Here is a 16,724-nt window from a genome sequence, read left to right on the forward strand (position 1 = left end):
GAATGAGGAACAGATGGCGCCAAGGAGAATTAACACGTTGTTGTTAATTGATGACTGAAAAAACTTACTTAGTCCTTTGTTTGTAGTTAATCAATTAGGGATTGCCTAGTATGTAATGTTTAGTTTAAAGAACCAATCTGTTTAAAGCGCAAGGCCTCTGATAACATATATAAACTTGTGATTGTATACAATAAATTGACATTTGCTTGCATCAAGCAGCGTCCAGTCTCTCATCGTGGCAAACCCTGAATATCCTGAAAATTTATGTTTACCAAAAATAGCCACTTGAACACATTGCCAAACAATATTTGCCAACAGAACTTTGATGTGTTTGACAAACACAATTTTTTGGAAACTTGCTATTTGTTTCCTTTTATTGTTGTGCTTCCTTCAGATACTCTACTTGTAGCCAAGTTATTCACCAGTGGTTTAAGCATTTACCCTCCTGGTATTACCAGCACATTTACACAGGCAAATAACATAACTGCTCTTCTAAAATTATGACAATTACAGCCATGAAAGAGGACTGAAAGAAAAGAAATGGAGAGGTCAGACAGCACAAGAGCTCTGCAGGCTGGCACCAGTCAACATTGCACTTTTTTTTGTTTAATACTCCCCCCCACCCCTCCCTCCCCCCAAAAAAAACCCCAACAAAACCCCACCATATACCCCCTGCAAAAAAACCCAACCAACCAACAAAAACACTACATACCACACAAAACAAAAACCCCTGTGACCTTGTATCTCTTTTTTTCCGCTCCTTTTGGAGTTCATGCCTGTCTCAGCATATCATCTCATCAAAGCATGAAGTGCAGACGAACTGTATCCCAATGACATTTGCATGTGACAAATATGCGTTCAGAAATAGTCCAGATCTGTAAAACCAGTGTCATATTTGTGGTTTTAATAATTGACTTACACATTTGTGAGGAAACTAATTAACTTTTAAATGTAGCCTCTCTTGGGGGAAAAAACATGTTTGAGACTGGAAAAGTACCATTCAGAGCTCCCAGCCATGATGGAGCCATGGGGAAATTGATGAAAGTGAAGGCAAACAGCAGCAACATTAAGTGAAATTCATTCTAATCTTGTACTTAAATAACTCTCCAGGTCTACACCTCAATCCTATGAATTACTAGTGCTTTTTTGGAAGGACAAACCTTTTTTCACCTAAAAGTTCTAGATTGAAGGCTGCATGGAACAGTGGATTGAGCCATGACAAAATGCCAACTCTAACAAAAATAAATTTAAAAAATCAAGTTTAAACATCAGTTTTCATTATGTTTCATTCATTACATTTCTACTGGTATCTCAGTGCTCAAAAATTAACTATACTGATACCATGTATTACTAAAAACTTAGTTACGCATATTAAAATAAAAGGCTGTAACCAACTTGCCCATAAAATTAGTACGAGGAAACAGAAGAAACACATTTGACCCTAAAAAGGGTAACAGGCAGGTCTTAGTTTATTATAGATGAAAGTTTGCTCTTTTACCTGAAAGGAAAACATTTGTAACTACTAAGGGACCAATTTAGGAATGAGGCATGCGCTGAAATTTTTAATCAGCTTTTCTGCACTGGCAGGAAATTTGCCTTTTCTCTGAATTAATGTGGAGCATCTGTAGTGCCCCTGAACTCAGAAACGTTTCTCGCACTCCCCCAGCCCCATACATGCAACTACCTGACGAGCAAGTGAAATAATCCATGCAAGACTTTCTTCATGTGATGCAGAAGGTGACACTGGGAAAAGAAAAGGCAAAACATGAACCTGTTTGTCCCACCATTGGCTAGGTGAAAATGGAGTGGAGGGTTCTGCCAGAGGTGCCATGTAGGGCTAGACTGTGCACCCCAGGAGCTCTGGCCAGTTTCTCGCACCTTTGCCAGGGACCAAGGAGAAGACTGCCTTGTGCTGCCGTCTTGCCCATGGTGCCTCACAGCAGGGCTGCCCCAGGAGAGCCAGGGGACTCACTTCTACCTTCAGGAACGGGACCTGGAGAGACCCTCTGCACAGAGAGGGGCAGACCGCATGGATTTAATCCCTGAGGGAAGAAGCTGGGCTCCCTTTTGGCAGAAAAGATGACTCCCCTGCTGCTAGGAGCTCCTTGCTGGGGACAGCCCTGCCAGTGCCTGGTCATGCTTCAGCCATGCTGGGAGCATAGTCCAACTGATGGATGCTCCAGAGAACAGACACTCCAGCTAACTGCAGCTCCTGCTCACTACAGCCACAGAATTTTGGCTCTGGCTAATACTATAGACAGCAGACCCCCCTTCTCATTCTAGCTCCTGGCTTGCTATGGTTCTGGCTAATGGAAGCCCCAGCTCTACAACACCACTCCAGCTGATTTCAGCTCCTTCTCCTTACAAGCTCCAGCTACTTCAAACAGCCTGGGCTTTTGACAAGGTCGTAAATCAATCCCTATCATAACTTGACTATTACTATTAAATGTCAGAGCCGTGCATTGTATAAACATTAATCAGTTTGTATGATTAATTACTTAATAACTATTCTAAGCAGCATACAAAAAGCTAGATTTGAAGAGGGCATGGGGGTCTGAAAAGTGCTCTTCCCCCCAGAGACCACCTCAGACATTGTTTGGCCTGCTGTGCACTGGCCTCCTGAAGTTCAGGGTCCAACACAACCAGACTCTCACCTCTGGCGAGCACCCATGTACCCTGCCCACCCCCTACTTTCCCCCACAGCCTCCAATGGCCTCCCACCTACACAAACAGCCAAGCTGGCTGCTGCATTTGGCCCCTAAACCAGCTTTAGTGCCCATTTTTGAGCCCAAACCCTCAGCTGCTGAGCCTGTTCCCAAGTCCCCAAAATGCAGGCCTTGACCTGTGTTCCCGAGCCCAAAACCACACAACTTAGACCCTTCTGTCACGTCCTGAAAATGCACAACTCCAGCTGTTTCTGAGCCCCCAAATCAGGTGCAGGACCTGTTTTCAAGCCCCAGGAACAAAAGACCTGGTCTCCATTCTCAACCCCCAAAACAACTCACCCTGTCTGCTCTCTGACCCCCTTTGCAGTCCCCACGTGCAATGCTGAAGGAGGGGTCAGAGCATGTAGCCACCCCACAACCCTGCACCTCCAGGGCCCCACATGCACTTTGGAGGAGTGCTAGGGCACTGCGGAAGGCTCTGCCCCAGGCAGCACCAGCACAGGCATGAACTCGACTTACTACTGCCATTTCAAGCTTTACTTTTCCGGTATCACCAGCACCGCCCAGCCACGCCGGGAGGGCGGCCCGGGCCGCCTCCAGCAAGCGCCGGCGGCTGCAGCCGGGGCCCTTCCCCGGCGTGCGGGCACAGGGACCCGCCTGGCACTGCAAGGTGCCCGATCCGCGCCAGGAACAGCAAAGACTGTCCCTCCCCGCCCTGAACAGCAGCTAAAAGCCAGATGGAGCGGCCCCTACTTCCCCGAGCAGCAGCCCCAAAAGCTGCCAACGACCCTGGGGGCAGCGCTCGGCCCGGGGGCCCCTTCTGTCCCCCCAGACCCAGGACAGAGCCCGAACCCGCCCACATCCACGACCCACCGCGCCCACCGCCCCGTAACGCGCCCGGCCCCGCCGCCTCCCCCCTGCCCCGGCGCGGCACAAAGCGGAACAGAACCGGGCAACTACCCCGGCCCCAGCACGCCCTGCCGCTCGGGAAGCGCCCCGGGCCGGGGCAGCAGCCCTCTCGCCCGCCCCCCGGTTCCGGACGCCGCTTTTCTCCCGCAGGAGCATCGGAGCCTGTTCTCGGCCCTGCGACGCGCTCTGCTGCTCCGTGCCGGGCCCCACCTGCCGGGGGCCAAGTGCTGTTCTCCACCCGCCCACAAAGAGCCGTCCCGGGGCTTCCGCGGTGCGTCCGGCCCCGTCCCACCCCCGAACCGGGGAGAGCCGAGTACGAGCGCAGAGCCTCGGAACAGGGCATGACCCAGTCATGCCGACGGTCCCCGCCCGCTGTCACCTCCCTTTCCGCTCCGCAAATCTTCCCCCCGCCACGCGTGGGGACGACCCACGGTATCCTCAGGCAGGGGCATCCCCAGGGAGCCACGGGCCAGACTGTTCTGGGTATGGGGCTGTGCTGTAGGAAGGCAGCCTGGGGGAGAGATGAGATGAGGGTGCTGAGCACGGTAAGCTGCTGGAGGGAAAGGTGTAGTAGGTTTCCCGTTTTTCCCAGTCTAGTCCTCCGCCCTGGCACCCAGACGCCCCCCCCCCCCCCCCACCCCGATGCAAGCCCCAGGGCCAGAGGAACTACACATACAGTGACAGAAACACAACCCCTGCTGGGGCAGGTTCATGTGGGGGTTGGTAGCTGTGATGAGGTGACCCTTGGCTTTTTTGGGCTCTGGTTGAGGCCCAGCACCTGCTCCTCACTTCTCGGTTTCTCTCACTGCTTGGGAATCCACTGGCCAACACAGTTGGGGGATGCTGCATCACTGCCCATTGCTGTCATGATAATGGGCTTTGGCCAAGGAGGTGCTTGTGCTGTTAGAAACACCAACTCCTTGTACCCGCTGCTGGGGACATCATCTGGTCTGTCAGTCACTTGGACCTCCCGGTGCTTTTTCTTGGTCCTACAGGTTACTGTTCATGGTAACAATGCCAGCACAAAAACATGCGGTGGGACACACATTGCACTGCAGATCCATCGGTGCCACTAACGATGCAACTGGACATATGCAGCTGGTTGGGCAGGAAGGTGAGAGTGCTGCAGCATTCTTATGGGAGGCTCCATTACAGGTCCTGTGCCTAAAGCAAACAGCTGGGGCTCAGGTCTCTGCCCACTCGATATACTTGCTGGTGCTCCTGCAGGGTGTGATGGTTCTGCTCAAGCAGAGATTCACATTGTTGCTTCCTGCACCACTGGCTAGGGCTGGGCAGTGGCTGCTTCAACTGCTCACAGCTGCACTCTGTATGAACCACAGTCAGGCTGGCAATGTGTTTCCAGGCTTAATACTTCTCCTCCAGCGATGTTTGACATCCCCCATGGGATGCAATTGCAGCTTGATTTTAGGCAATCCCAAAATCAGGTATTTCCTCTGGATGGCTCAGGGTTGTGGCCACCCCAGCCCCCAGAGCCAGAGGGCTTTGTTCGGTGCAAGTCACATTCACTTTCATTGAGGTGCAGCATGTTGAGTTGACATCAGAGAGCATCTTGGCATCGCTCCTGGCACCCAGGCACAGAAACTGTCCCAGTGATTGATCCCCTTAATTCTTTATACTGCCCAATATAGCAGCAGTCAATCATGCTTGCTGCTTTCAGGAGGACAGTCAGTAAGAGCAGCTGCCACCCTCCCTGCCACAGGAAATGGCGCTTTGCTGAGGAGGCAGAAGTAGCTTGGATCTTGTGCTCATCACCTTGGATAAACATTTTCTTTTGCCTTTAAGATGGACTTGCAGCCATGGCAGTTCACCTGTGGAAAGAAAAAAAAAAAAAAAAAAGGAAAGTGTTATACTTTTCCCTTTCCATGTTGCAGATGACATTCATTTCCTTTCTTATTTCACACAGGATGAGACAACCGGAGCAGCTGAAGCAAAGCCGAGCACCACAGACCTGTGAGCTGCACACAGCCAGCACAGATGACGGCATCTGTGCAATAGAAGGCAGACAAGAGCAGCTAAGAGGGTGACCGGTAGTGATTTACATTACCTCTCTGTAGGTGTCCTGGGTTAGAATGGGGCCTACAAACAGCACATTCATTCCTGTACTTCAACCTGCTGCCTAGCTCATCTTTTTCAATGACTGTTTTCCAGTCCCCTGTGCTGGTTCATATCTGCAGGGTTCCTTCTTCTGAAACACATAAACCTGGTACTTTAACCGAATTTAGCAGTTCTTGTATTTATGCAATGGTTTTCAATGTCATCTCATTTTTTGTTTGAAACTTGAAAGCAACAGTGGTTTGAAGGCATCAGTTAGTCACATGCTACAGGTAGGGTTAACATTAGGTAAGTCATCTGTTTGTTTGGCTGGAATATTTTGTTCTCCGTGATCCTTCTCTCAACCCTTCATATATTTAACCTCACACCTCCCCTTTGCTTTTTTTTCAGCACTGATTAGGGGTTGATGACATAAGGGCCGTTGTCTGAGACATTAAAATATTTCTCTTCTCAGCTGTCACCATGGGAAGACTGTGCATGCGGAGAGGCCTTGGGCACCTGGAGGGGATGGACAAGGCCTTCTGGCAGCCAGGGCCCAGCAGTGAGAACAAGCATTCCCCACACACAGGTGTATCTCAGACTGTGGCTCCCAGGCAGGCACAGGAAATAGGCTGCCATCCCTGGGTCATGCCAGGAGCCCAGACTGCTCTGCCATCCCTGGACAACTCCACCAGAAAGCAGGATGGGGCCTCATGTCTGCTCCACAGCACAGGTCCCCTACAGCTGGCACCTGCCTGGAGGGTGAATACACATTCCCAGACAAAGAAGGGAACCAAATAGTGACCCAGCATCACTCCTGTCCTTGCCAGGGCACCTCATGGATGAGCCCAGCACATGGTTGAGGAAACTGGTAAAGTATACACAAAACGGCCTCAGCCTGCAGTAGCAAGAGCAGTGTGGGAGGGGAGGGAACATCTTCAAAACTGGTCTTTACTCTCGGTGATGGGTTTTCTTGCCTGCAGGGAGCAGCCACAAAGAGAGCAGCCAAGTCCCAGCTGCTGGCAGCAGTCTCTGTGCAGCTGAGGTTGGGGATGGCTGGGGGAGCAGAGCAGGGACCTCCTGGCCAGGCTCCTTACTCTTATGACACTTAGTGTCTCTGAGAAGGGGTGTTGGCACCAGACACCTCCGGGCACAGGGAGCTCCCACTGAGGGATATTTTGGATGGGCAGCTCTGGGCTCTCCATAATGCAGTTTGTTAGCTGTGTTTCAGTGGTGCCAAGCATCCAGCTATTACCACTGTGTCTGACTGGCAGGCAGGTCCTTGTTGAAACTTGCCATGATCCTTGGCCACTCTGGAGTAATAAGGCACAACACTGCTTCTTGGCTTGCCATAGCATGGCCCTGGCACCAGGGCCAGGAGCTGCTGCTCAAGCAAGAGCTTTGTCCTCCCAGCCATGATGCTGCAGCTGCTTCTTCATGACTGGTTTCTTCAGCACAAGCAATGGTGCAGAGGGCAGCCAAGCAGCAGAAAAGCTCAGCCTGGGCCAGGGCACGAAGCATGACTCCAACACAGGCAGTGCCAGGGGACACCAACATGGGAGAAAAACATTCAGCAAGTGCTCTAAAATAGGCAGGCAAGCAGCTGTGCCATGTTCTAGGGGCTTCTGGCAGGGTCAGGCACCTTGGAAGCATCCCAAATATACACATGCTGAGAAAGCTGTGCCTGTCTGTGCTTGAGGAGAAAAACATGCCATGCTTGTGGTTTCTGGTGGTGGTGCCATTCCTGTTGTGGGGTGGTTTGGGGCTGGCACCACTCCCAGGCTGCAGCAGGGTCAAGGCTGCATCTCTCATCTCTGTTGTGCATGGCTGTTGCTTGGAAAGAAAACATTTTTGCTTTCAGGTTCTAGTGGTGTTAAATGTCCTGCTGCAGGGCAGTTTGCATCTGCACCAGCAACACTACCAGGCAGGGGCCCTGGCTGCAGCAGGACCAGGCCAAGGACTGGGGCTGTGCCCCACAGTTCTGGGACAGGTCACTGCAAGGAAGCAGAGAGAAGCTCCTGCGTCAGTCCGGTCCCAGGGCAGCTTCTCCCCACACCATCAGCGACCACCGAGCCTGCACCCAGCAAGTTCTGGCATGACTCTCTACACAGCTATACTAGGACAGCCCTGTCCTGCTCCCCCTGGAGTTCCTGGCTGTTCTGGGCCCCTCCTGAAACCCACGTGGCTTGGTTCAGCTTTATTTGATGTTTAGCACTGGACGTGGCTACGACATCTAGCAGGATGTGAAGCGCAGCCTGCAGCTCCCCCAGTCCCACTCCCGGGCAGGGTGAGGGTGGAAGCCAGAGAGGGGCAAGTGCTGTGCCAGGCCATGTTCTGGATGGAACAGCCCATCCTCATCCCCAGTATTGTTAGATGTTGTAAATGCCTGAAGTGCTCCTCACTGAGCAGGAAGGTTTCAGGGAAGTGCACATTCTCACCTGCTCTGTGGTGAAGAATATGTTTTTTTCTGGTTGAGGCCCAAGCTCTCCCATTGTCATTTCTTCCTCCTCACCTCCCATGTGTGGTACTGGGCAGCCTCTGCCAAAAGCAAGATTTCAGTTTCACTCCCTTTTTGCAGATACAGAGGAGATGCCGACACTGCCTTGCCTGCACCCCCTCACAGCGTGGCTGCCCCAGGGGAGCTGGAGGGGAAGAGGCAAGGCTCCCCACTCATGTAAGGACAACAGGCCTTCCTGCTGGACTGGGAAGAGCTCCTTGTTGGGGACAGCCTCAAAATACAAATCTGATTGATGGGACACCCTGGCTGATGGATGCTTTGACTCCAGGTAATTTCAGATCCAGCCAGGAAGCATTTCTTACAGATGCTCCTTCCTGTTACAGCTGTGGGTAAGCTTGGCTCTAGCTAACCCAGAGGCTACAGATTGTGGATGCTACTCCAACTGCACTAGGAACACAGGTCACTGATGGACACCACAGTTTGTTACAGCTCTAGCTAATGTAGCTGTATGGCAGCTCCAGCTTCTTATACTTCTACCTCATGGACACTCTAGTGCATCACCACCCCAGGTAATTTCAGTTCCTGCTTCTTCCAGCTTCAGCTCTATATTGCAGGAAGCAAGCAGCAGGAGCCAGAGCTGTTCAGGTAATCTCAGTTCCAGCTCTTCACAGCAGTGAGATGCTCTTGCTGATCTACATTCCAGTTTGCTTCACTCCAGCTTGTTTCCATTTCAGCTCAAGCTTCATACAGGTTTGGCTCATGGATGCTCCAACTTCTTTCAGGTTCAGGTACTTCAAGCTCCACCTTGTTGAAGCTCCTGCTTCTTACTGCTCCTGCTGATGGACACTCCAGCATGTTTTACTCATGCTTGTTTCAATTGCAGCTGCAGCTCAGAGATGCTCCAACTTGTTTCTGTCTCGGCTAATTTCAGCTCCAGCTCTTCCAGCTGATGGATGCTCCATCTTGTTCCAGCTCAAGTTACATGAAGCAGCAACTCATATACATTTCAACTGCTGCATGCTCCCTCTTGTTACAAGACAATTAAAGCTCCAGATAATTGCAGCAATCTGGACTTTTGGCAAGATCATAAATCAATCAGTCATAACTTGTATGTGAATGTGAACTGCCATTTAGTCTATATATTGACTAACTATTCTGGTGGCCATGCACACCTTGAAAAAAAAAGCGTTACACATGAAAAGAGTCTCTGAGGGAAAAGGCAATCTCAGACATGTAATTTGGCTCAGCATGTGCTGGCCTCCCTTTGAGCAACTAGGCCTTGCCCAACCCCCTCTCATCCACCAGGACCCCAACAGCCTCCCTCCAGCCCCCTCTGTCTCCAAATGTTCTGTTGCGACCCAAGTTTCCACCCCCGCACGCCTCTGTTTTGGGGGCCGAAAATGGCCAGCTGAGCCTCTGCTTCCAAGTCCCAGAAATACAGCAAGCACTTCAGGTGCTTTTTCCCGAGTTCAGAAAACACTGCACTCGGCCTTGCATTTTCAAGTGCTGGAAACACACAAGACTGTCTTTCTCTGAGCTTCAGAAAGGCAGTGCTCAGTCCCTGCTTCAGAACCCCAAAAACCACAGCACTTTGTTTTTCATGCAGGGAGACAGAGACTAAGGGCTCAATTTATTTCCCAAGCCCCAACAACACACAATTTGGTCTTAGATTTCTGAGACACAGAAAGAAATTACCGAGTCTCCCTTTTAAAGTTTTGAAAACACAGCACTTGTTCTTCTGTTGAGCCCCAAAATGCACAGGGCAGTCTCTCTTTTCAGGCTCTGAAAACACTGCACTTTGTCAGTTTTTGAAGACCTTCAGAACAACAGTATCTAGCCTCTGGTTTGGAGACCTCAACCAAACATACCAAGAGAGTTTCAAGCCCAGAAAACAATGCTCTGATGTTTCTCAGGGCTTAGAAAGACACACCTCTCAAACCCAACCCTGCATGAAATGTCTTGTAGATAGGGACAGGGAACCCCTACCCACCCCCAGCCCTGTGCCTTGGAGATCCTACACCGAATTGCTTGGGAACTGGGACTAGGGGCAAGCCACACAGTAGGCACAGCCCTGGTGCTGTCAGGCAGGTCAGGGCTATCACCTGGCTCTGGTCATTCAGGTTTTCTTTTGTGCCAACACTGACAGTCACCCCATGCCCCCTGAGCCAGGGGCAGCACATGCTTTACCCCTTTCTCCTCAAGCAGTATCCAAACTATCTGGAGAACAGCACGTGGCTCAGCAGGGCAAGTTGTTAATCCTCCAGCAGCTTGCCCCAACTTCAACCTGTGGGACAAGGTCTGCAAACCAATGGAGAAATTGCAGCTGGGCCAGACTCCCAGCTCAAGATTCTGGCACAAACTGGGGACAGCAGGCTTGCAAAGACAAAAGATGACAGCCAGTATGCATTAACTACACATGCAGCTTATCAGAACCATGCTCTACTTTGAAGAGGAGCTTCAAAGGCCAATACCAGATTCTGACCCAAAGCCTGCAATGCCTATCAAGCACACATTTCATTGCCTCAAGTCTGACCAGGGAGCTATGCTTAGGACTGCAGGGGGCTCTCCCTCTGCTCACCACAGCAAACACCCGAGTTGTGCTGGGAACAGAGCTGACCCCAAAGATGCCACCCTCCCACAACCAAGCCAGGCAGCAACATCATCGCTGCAGTCCATTTAGGCTCAGCTCTGACCTTTAGAAAACCATCTCATGAGGGTTTAGCTTTCAAGTCATGCTTTGATTTTTCCCATCCCAGTTTCTTTCTGGTCTCTAGTGCTGGGGCCCACAGAAGAGAGGCATCTGGCCAAGCTGCTAGTCCCACTACACCCGAGTGGGTCACCAGGCCCATCTGGGGCAGAGGCTGGCTGTTCTTAGAAGGAAGGGTGCAGCAGGTGCTGATTGTGATTACCTGCCATCAGCCACCTTCCACCTCTGAAGCACCAGTGCCAACATCTTGAGTTGATCCAGGCCACAACAGAATCACCTATGCCATTGGCCACAAAAACAGAGACCTGCCATCCACCCTGGAAGTAAAACAGCCAGTGTTTAGTCAGTGTGGCACAGGTAAAAGTCTATCACCCTCTGAGAAAACATGGGGGTCACACCTGAGCAACACAGCCACAACCATGTGGTATTCCGTGACCGGTACCACACACCAGTTATTACAGGCCCTGGAGCAACGTCTCCTTGGTCTCTGGCTAGCAAGTGCGGAAGACTCTCTGCTTACAATCAAACATCTCCACAGTTCAAGGGACAGCCCAGACCAAGCCCTTCCTCCCCACAGTGCAAGTACACAGGTCAGGAGGGGCAGAAACAAGGAAATTTACCCACAGAGGACCAGCACAGGCAGATGCCTAGAATTTTAGGTGCTCCAGGACCTGACAGTACCTGGCACTGCCATAGGAAACTGGCCTGGGGCCCCCAGCAGGATTTGGCTGTGGCAGGCCTCTGGCAGTCCAGAGGGGCCCAGCTGGCCCCAGAACCAACCCCTGCTCCCCATGGCAAATGGCCCTGGCTGCTCATCTGTGCATGGAAGGGTCCCCGGTGGCCCAGGAAAGCTTGAACAGAGGCAGAAGCACTAGTAGAGCGAGAGGGAGTGGGGCATCCCACAGCACCCACACTGCCTTGGCAGAAGGAATCTCTGGCATGGCTATGTTCCTCACAGGCCAGGAGGTCTTGGCTCAGCTCCACCATGCTCCCTGCCACAGCCCCGACAAAGAAGAGCCAACAGGGCTCTTGGGGCCAGGGCATGGGTGTTGGTGAGCAACATCTCTCCAGCCTCTGCTTCTCACAGCTGCATTTTGTCAGCTTCTCCCACCAGCCACCCACAGCACCAGGGCACTCCACTGTGCAGGAGCAAGGGCTGGGGCTGTACTGAAATGGCACAAGGCTGAAATGAGGAGCAGTGGCAGAGGGACCCACCCCACATGTCTCACGGCTCCATGTCACCTCTGCCACTCACTCAGCTCTGGTTCAGGCTCAGGAGAGTTGAACCCCAGCCTGCCACTGCCCAGCAAAAGGCAGTAAGGAAAGCTTGACCCTGCCAGCAAATGATTGGCTTAGTTTCTAATGTTCCAACTACTGCCTTAAGGTACACCTGTTCAGACCACCACTCAGGATTAGAAGTGCTTAATTCCACAAACTATTCCAGGTATCAGCAGATAATAGCACCAAAAATGAGGCAGAAAGTGTTTGTTTTCATCTCCCCTCCCCTTCTCAATTTCAATCCCTCCACCCATATTCTTAAATAGTTTCATATCACCCTGTGACTCAATCTGTGTGATTACTTACAGAACATAATGAGTTGGGGAAACAGTTAAGAATGAGCGAGTTGGGTCCTATGTACTTGGACAAAAAAGGAATAGTGAGGAAATGTTTTATTTTACACACTGTGCCAGACCAGGAGCAACCTGAAAAGCAGTACCATGTCTTAAGAGAGCACGCAACAAGCACAGCAACATAGCCAAGGGCTAAGGTGCAAGGACTTCAACAGCTCTAGTCTAGTCTTACACACCTGTGTGAGTGCACCTTTAAGGTACTCCCAATGCTGGAGTTCATCAAGTGAAAATAGGTATGCTACATCTAGCTACAGACAGGTACAGTGTTCCCACACCACCACGCAGGCACTACCCAAGATTCAAAGCAGCACTTGTGTACCACAATCCCAACCATACCCATTTAAGCACTCAGACACCAGGCAGCTTCTGTTATCTGCAAACAGAGCAGGAAGAAACACTAGTCAGCTGTTACACAGGTATAGTCAGCTTGTTGGGAACTGGGACACAAGAATAATTTTTTGAAAGCACTGCTAGCAACATTTGACATATCCCAACCCTGACAAGTTTCCAGAGCAGTCTTCACTGCTCCTTTAAAATTCTCCTTCAACTCAATGAAATGAAAATAGGTATCACTTCTGGTAAATGAAAGTTAGCATTATTTCTGCTATGTTACCAAGCTAAAACTAGTTTCTAAATAACACATCAGAAAGTTATTTGAAGGATCAGAGAAGCTTTAAAGGCAGGAAAATAATTCTGTTTATCCTGGCAGCAGCAGAACTCTGCTAGCTCCTGTGTCCCTGGAGCTGCAAGACCACCCATAACTGTGGGACAGGTTACCTCAGCTGGCTGACTGCAGAGATGGGCTTCCTCCCACACCAGGGAGCATGTACCCCTCTTTCCTCTTCCCCATAACCCCCAGACCAAAGCAGCCCCTTCCGGGCTACCTGCTTCAGCCCCAGTGCAGTTCTAGCAGACCCCTCCTAGCAGCCTTCCTGACAATACCCTGCTGTTCCCAGTTCCCTCTGAAACACAACACGTGGGGCTTGTAGAAGCACAGCTCTTCCTAAGGGCAAAGGCTAGCAGCTTTTTAGTAGGAAAGTTGAGGGTGGTATCATCTAACACACCCTGATCAAGAGAAACTGGGCTAAACGGTTCTTGAGGACAGCCTAAGAAATTCAGCCCACAAAGCAGTAAGAGCTAAAGTCCAGAGAGAAAATTCATTCCTGTAAGCCTTCAAGAATTAAACCACACCACTGACCCCAGCCACATATTCTGTAAAAATAAAACCAAAGAACACTGGTTTCCAAGGAGCTTCAGCAAGTGGATCACCTCTCTTTATTGCTCTCCTGCTCTTTTTCATTCAAGTTGATAGGCTTCACCACTATGCAAAAAATATCCAGCTAGATTTACAGACAACCAGGAAGATGTAGGAAGAAGTTCACAGTACATATATACCACATTAGGAGCCAATACATTTGTTACGCTGTCACAACCACGCGCCAAATGCTTTCTGACACAAGAAGCCTGCAGCAGATTTACATTAACACAAAAGCACAGGCAGCTCCATAACCCTACACAAACCTCCCCATCCCTACACATGCATGCTTTCAGAAATTATCTACCAGAAAACCCTGGACCAAGCCATTTGCTGCAGTCACAGGACTCACTGCAACATTTTATGAGACGACACGAGACAGGCTGAGAGTTTTAAGGCAAAAAATACCACCCCACCAAAGACCTTCCAGACTACAGATCTGTCACCTCTCCACAGAAAACATACCTGGCCACGATGTTTTCAAGTGGCCTGAAAATGATCAGGGATAGACCTGCATCTGTCAGTTGTTTGGCTAAGTGAGCCATACCTGAGCAGGGCTTCTCTGATGGACCCACAGACCACCGGCAGCCACCCCATGGTTACCTGTGTCACTGTACGTGCCAAACCACTGTCCAGGAGAGCCACCTGGCCAAACCGCTGGCTCTTCAGCAGGACCCCGAGGAAGCATCTCCCGCTCCCAGCTCCAGTTTCCCCAGCCCCTCCTTCCAACCCCTGCCCAGGCAGGCAGGGACGCCCTCCCACCTTGCTATTCTTTAAGCAAGAGAAGGGCCCGGAGCTGTGACTCGCCCCCGCTGTGACTCGTCACCCCAACGCCCGGGCTCACCCAGCTACGCGGCCCCAGCTACGCAGCTCTCCGAGACGGCCCCTCCACGGGCGAGGCCCAAGCACCGCGAGGCCCCCGAGGCGTCCCCAGGCGGCCGCAGATGCTGAGGGGGCTGACGACGGCCGGACCGCGGCAGCGGCCTCCAGCAGCCCAAGGCAGCGGCAGCAGCCAGGGGTGGACCTCCCACACAGGACTGCAGCGGGGCCACGGGACCGCAAAGAGGCGCTTCGCGACCCGGTTTACCTCACGCAGCCCGGGCTCCACACGTACCGACCGGGCCTTGCGCGCGGGGCAGCCGTTAAACGGAAGGCGGCAGGAAGGACCGCCCCGCCGACGGGCCCGCCCCCTCGCCTAGCCGTGGGGCGCCCGCGCCCCCTGCTGGCCAATTCTAGCCATGGCGTCCTGTGGACCTTCATCGTCCCTACTGGCAGCCTTGAGCGGCACCTCGGCCCACCCACCGCGGGGCTCCGGGGGCTCGCGGGGGGTCTCGGCAGGGACACGCCGTGAGGCAGCGCAGGAAGGCCAGCCGCCACACTCGCGGCCACTGAGGGTCACTTTCTTACGGTTACACTGACAAAGGGCGTGGATAAGGCTACAAGCAACAGAAACACTGACCTTTCTGGGCCTTAATTCGCGTAAGCTATAGTGCACGGGAGGGCAGCTCACGGGAGCGGCATGCAGTGCTGCTTGACTTTTATTTTCAGTTCACAGGCTCTTTTCAGAGCTCCTGCCCTGCGCTGTGCCAGCTGCCCTGGGCACCCGGGCTCCTGAGGGAACCCGTTGTTCTGAGACTCCTAAGCATACACTTTCCTTAGCATGAGGCTTGTAGGAGATTTCCAGCAATTTTTAAACCCTGTATCAAATGTGACGGAGTCAAAATAGGGCACTTTAAAAAGGCAGGGGTTTGGGGTTTTTTAACTTTATGATCTATAGATTGGCAAAGAGCACCGGTTCTCTGTCAGTTGCTTGGCTTTCCTTCCAATGAGGTCCCAGCCTCCTGGTGAGATCCTCCTGGAAATACTTCCCTCAACTACGTGGCCACAACGTCCCAAGGCCAGTGAAGAAGCTGACTTTGCCCGTGTCCACACCTGACGTACAGCGTTGCAGAGCGCAGGGAACCCTTGCAGACTGGTTTCACTATGTGTGGGGTCACATCCACTGCATGGGCTGTGGGAAAGGAACAGTGTGGTGAAACGGTGGTGCATGCGGATACATGCTGCTGCACGGGGCATCGCTTTGTCTGCAAGTCGATTCAGATGCTCTGTACAATCGTCAGTCAGAATAAAGGCAGTAGAAGATTTTCCCACTGATTTTAATGAAAGCTGAATGGAGCCCGTAAAAGAAGGCACTAGCTGTTTGATGGTTTTGTTTCCCTGACTTGCAGCTAGCAAAGCCTGTGCAACCTCATGTTAACCATAAACAGTTGAAGAGGGAGCAGACTGTGGAAGCAGAGGCTTGCATCTCAAGCTATGCACTGGAAGCTATTTTGCATCATTAAAAAGTAGATTTTCTTTTCGGGGTTTATATGAGCACTGACCATTGTAAGTATAGCATGCATGTGTCATATCTCACACAGGTTGGGGTTTTTTTGTCATATATCTCTCCCAAAAAGAACCTCATACACCATGTTTGAGATGGTGTTTTCCCATTTCATTTATAAGTAATTACATAGGGTTTTTAAATGCAGAAATAGAAACATGATAGATTTAATACAACTAGCAATTAGATGAGTGCATCTTTAGAGTGTCGGCTGTTCACAAAGCAACCAACCATACCCCTTCTTTAACTCAAAGTTTAAAGGAATACATTTCCAGTGCATCATGTGTGCTGTGTACAATCACATTCCATAGAGCAGTCCAGATTCTTCACTCTGCATTGTACTTCTTGCCCCCAAGATTCTGACAGGACTGAGACAGAAGAGGCCGTTCTGTGGACAGAGCCACTTTCCTGCAGCTGACTCACTCACCTGGGTGCCCCACAGATAATGATTTCCCCACTAAACCTTTACTCAAATGTTTTCCAGTTTCTGCAGGCCCAAAGTATTTCTGTTCATTTTTTTTCCAGGCTGTATGAACAGGACTGATGATTTCCAGAAACAGAAGCAGATTCAGTCCAGTCTAAACATTCTTTGAACTAAACCAACCTGTCTGTAAAAGATAGCTGTACTTTAGACACCACCTCAGAACCAGAGAAGTTACTGTG

At 51.2% G+C, this 16,724-nt stretch overlaps 1 long non-coding RNA gene across 1 annotated transcript in view; it reads right to left on the reverse strand.

The window, feature by feature from the left end:
- LOC130155451 (uncharacterized) overlaps positions 1-14,459 on the reverse strand; it is a 35,151-nt gene extending 20,692 nt beyond the window's left edge. The window contains exons 1-2 of the long non-coding RNA XR_008824082.1: positions 8,066-14,459; positions 4,252-5,404 (exon numbers count right to left, since the gene is read on the reverse strand). This is a non-coding gene — a long non-coding RNA (uncharacterized LOC130155451). The remainder of the gene's footprint in view (positions 1-4,251; positions 5,405-8,065) is intronic.
- Positions 14,460-16,724: the final 2,265 nt, after the last annotated feature.

The sequence above is a fragment of the Falco biarmicus genome, chromosome 1 (genome assembly GCF_023638135.1).
Source record: "Falco biarmicus isolate bFalBia1 chromosome 1, bFalBia1.pri, whole genome shotgun sequence".
Classification (NCBI taxonomy): domain Eukaryota; kingdom Metazoa; phylum Chordata; class Aves; order Falconiformes; family Falconidae; genus Falco; species Falco biarmicus.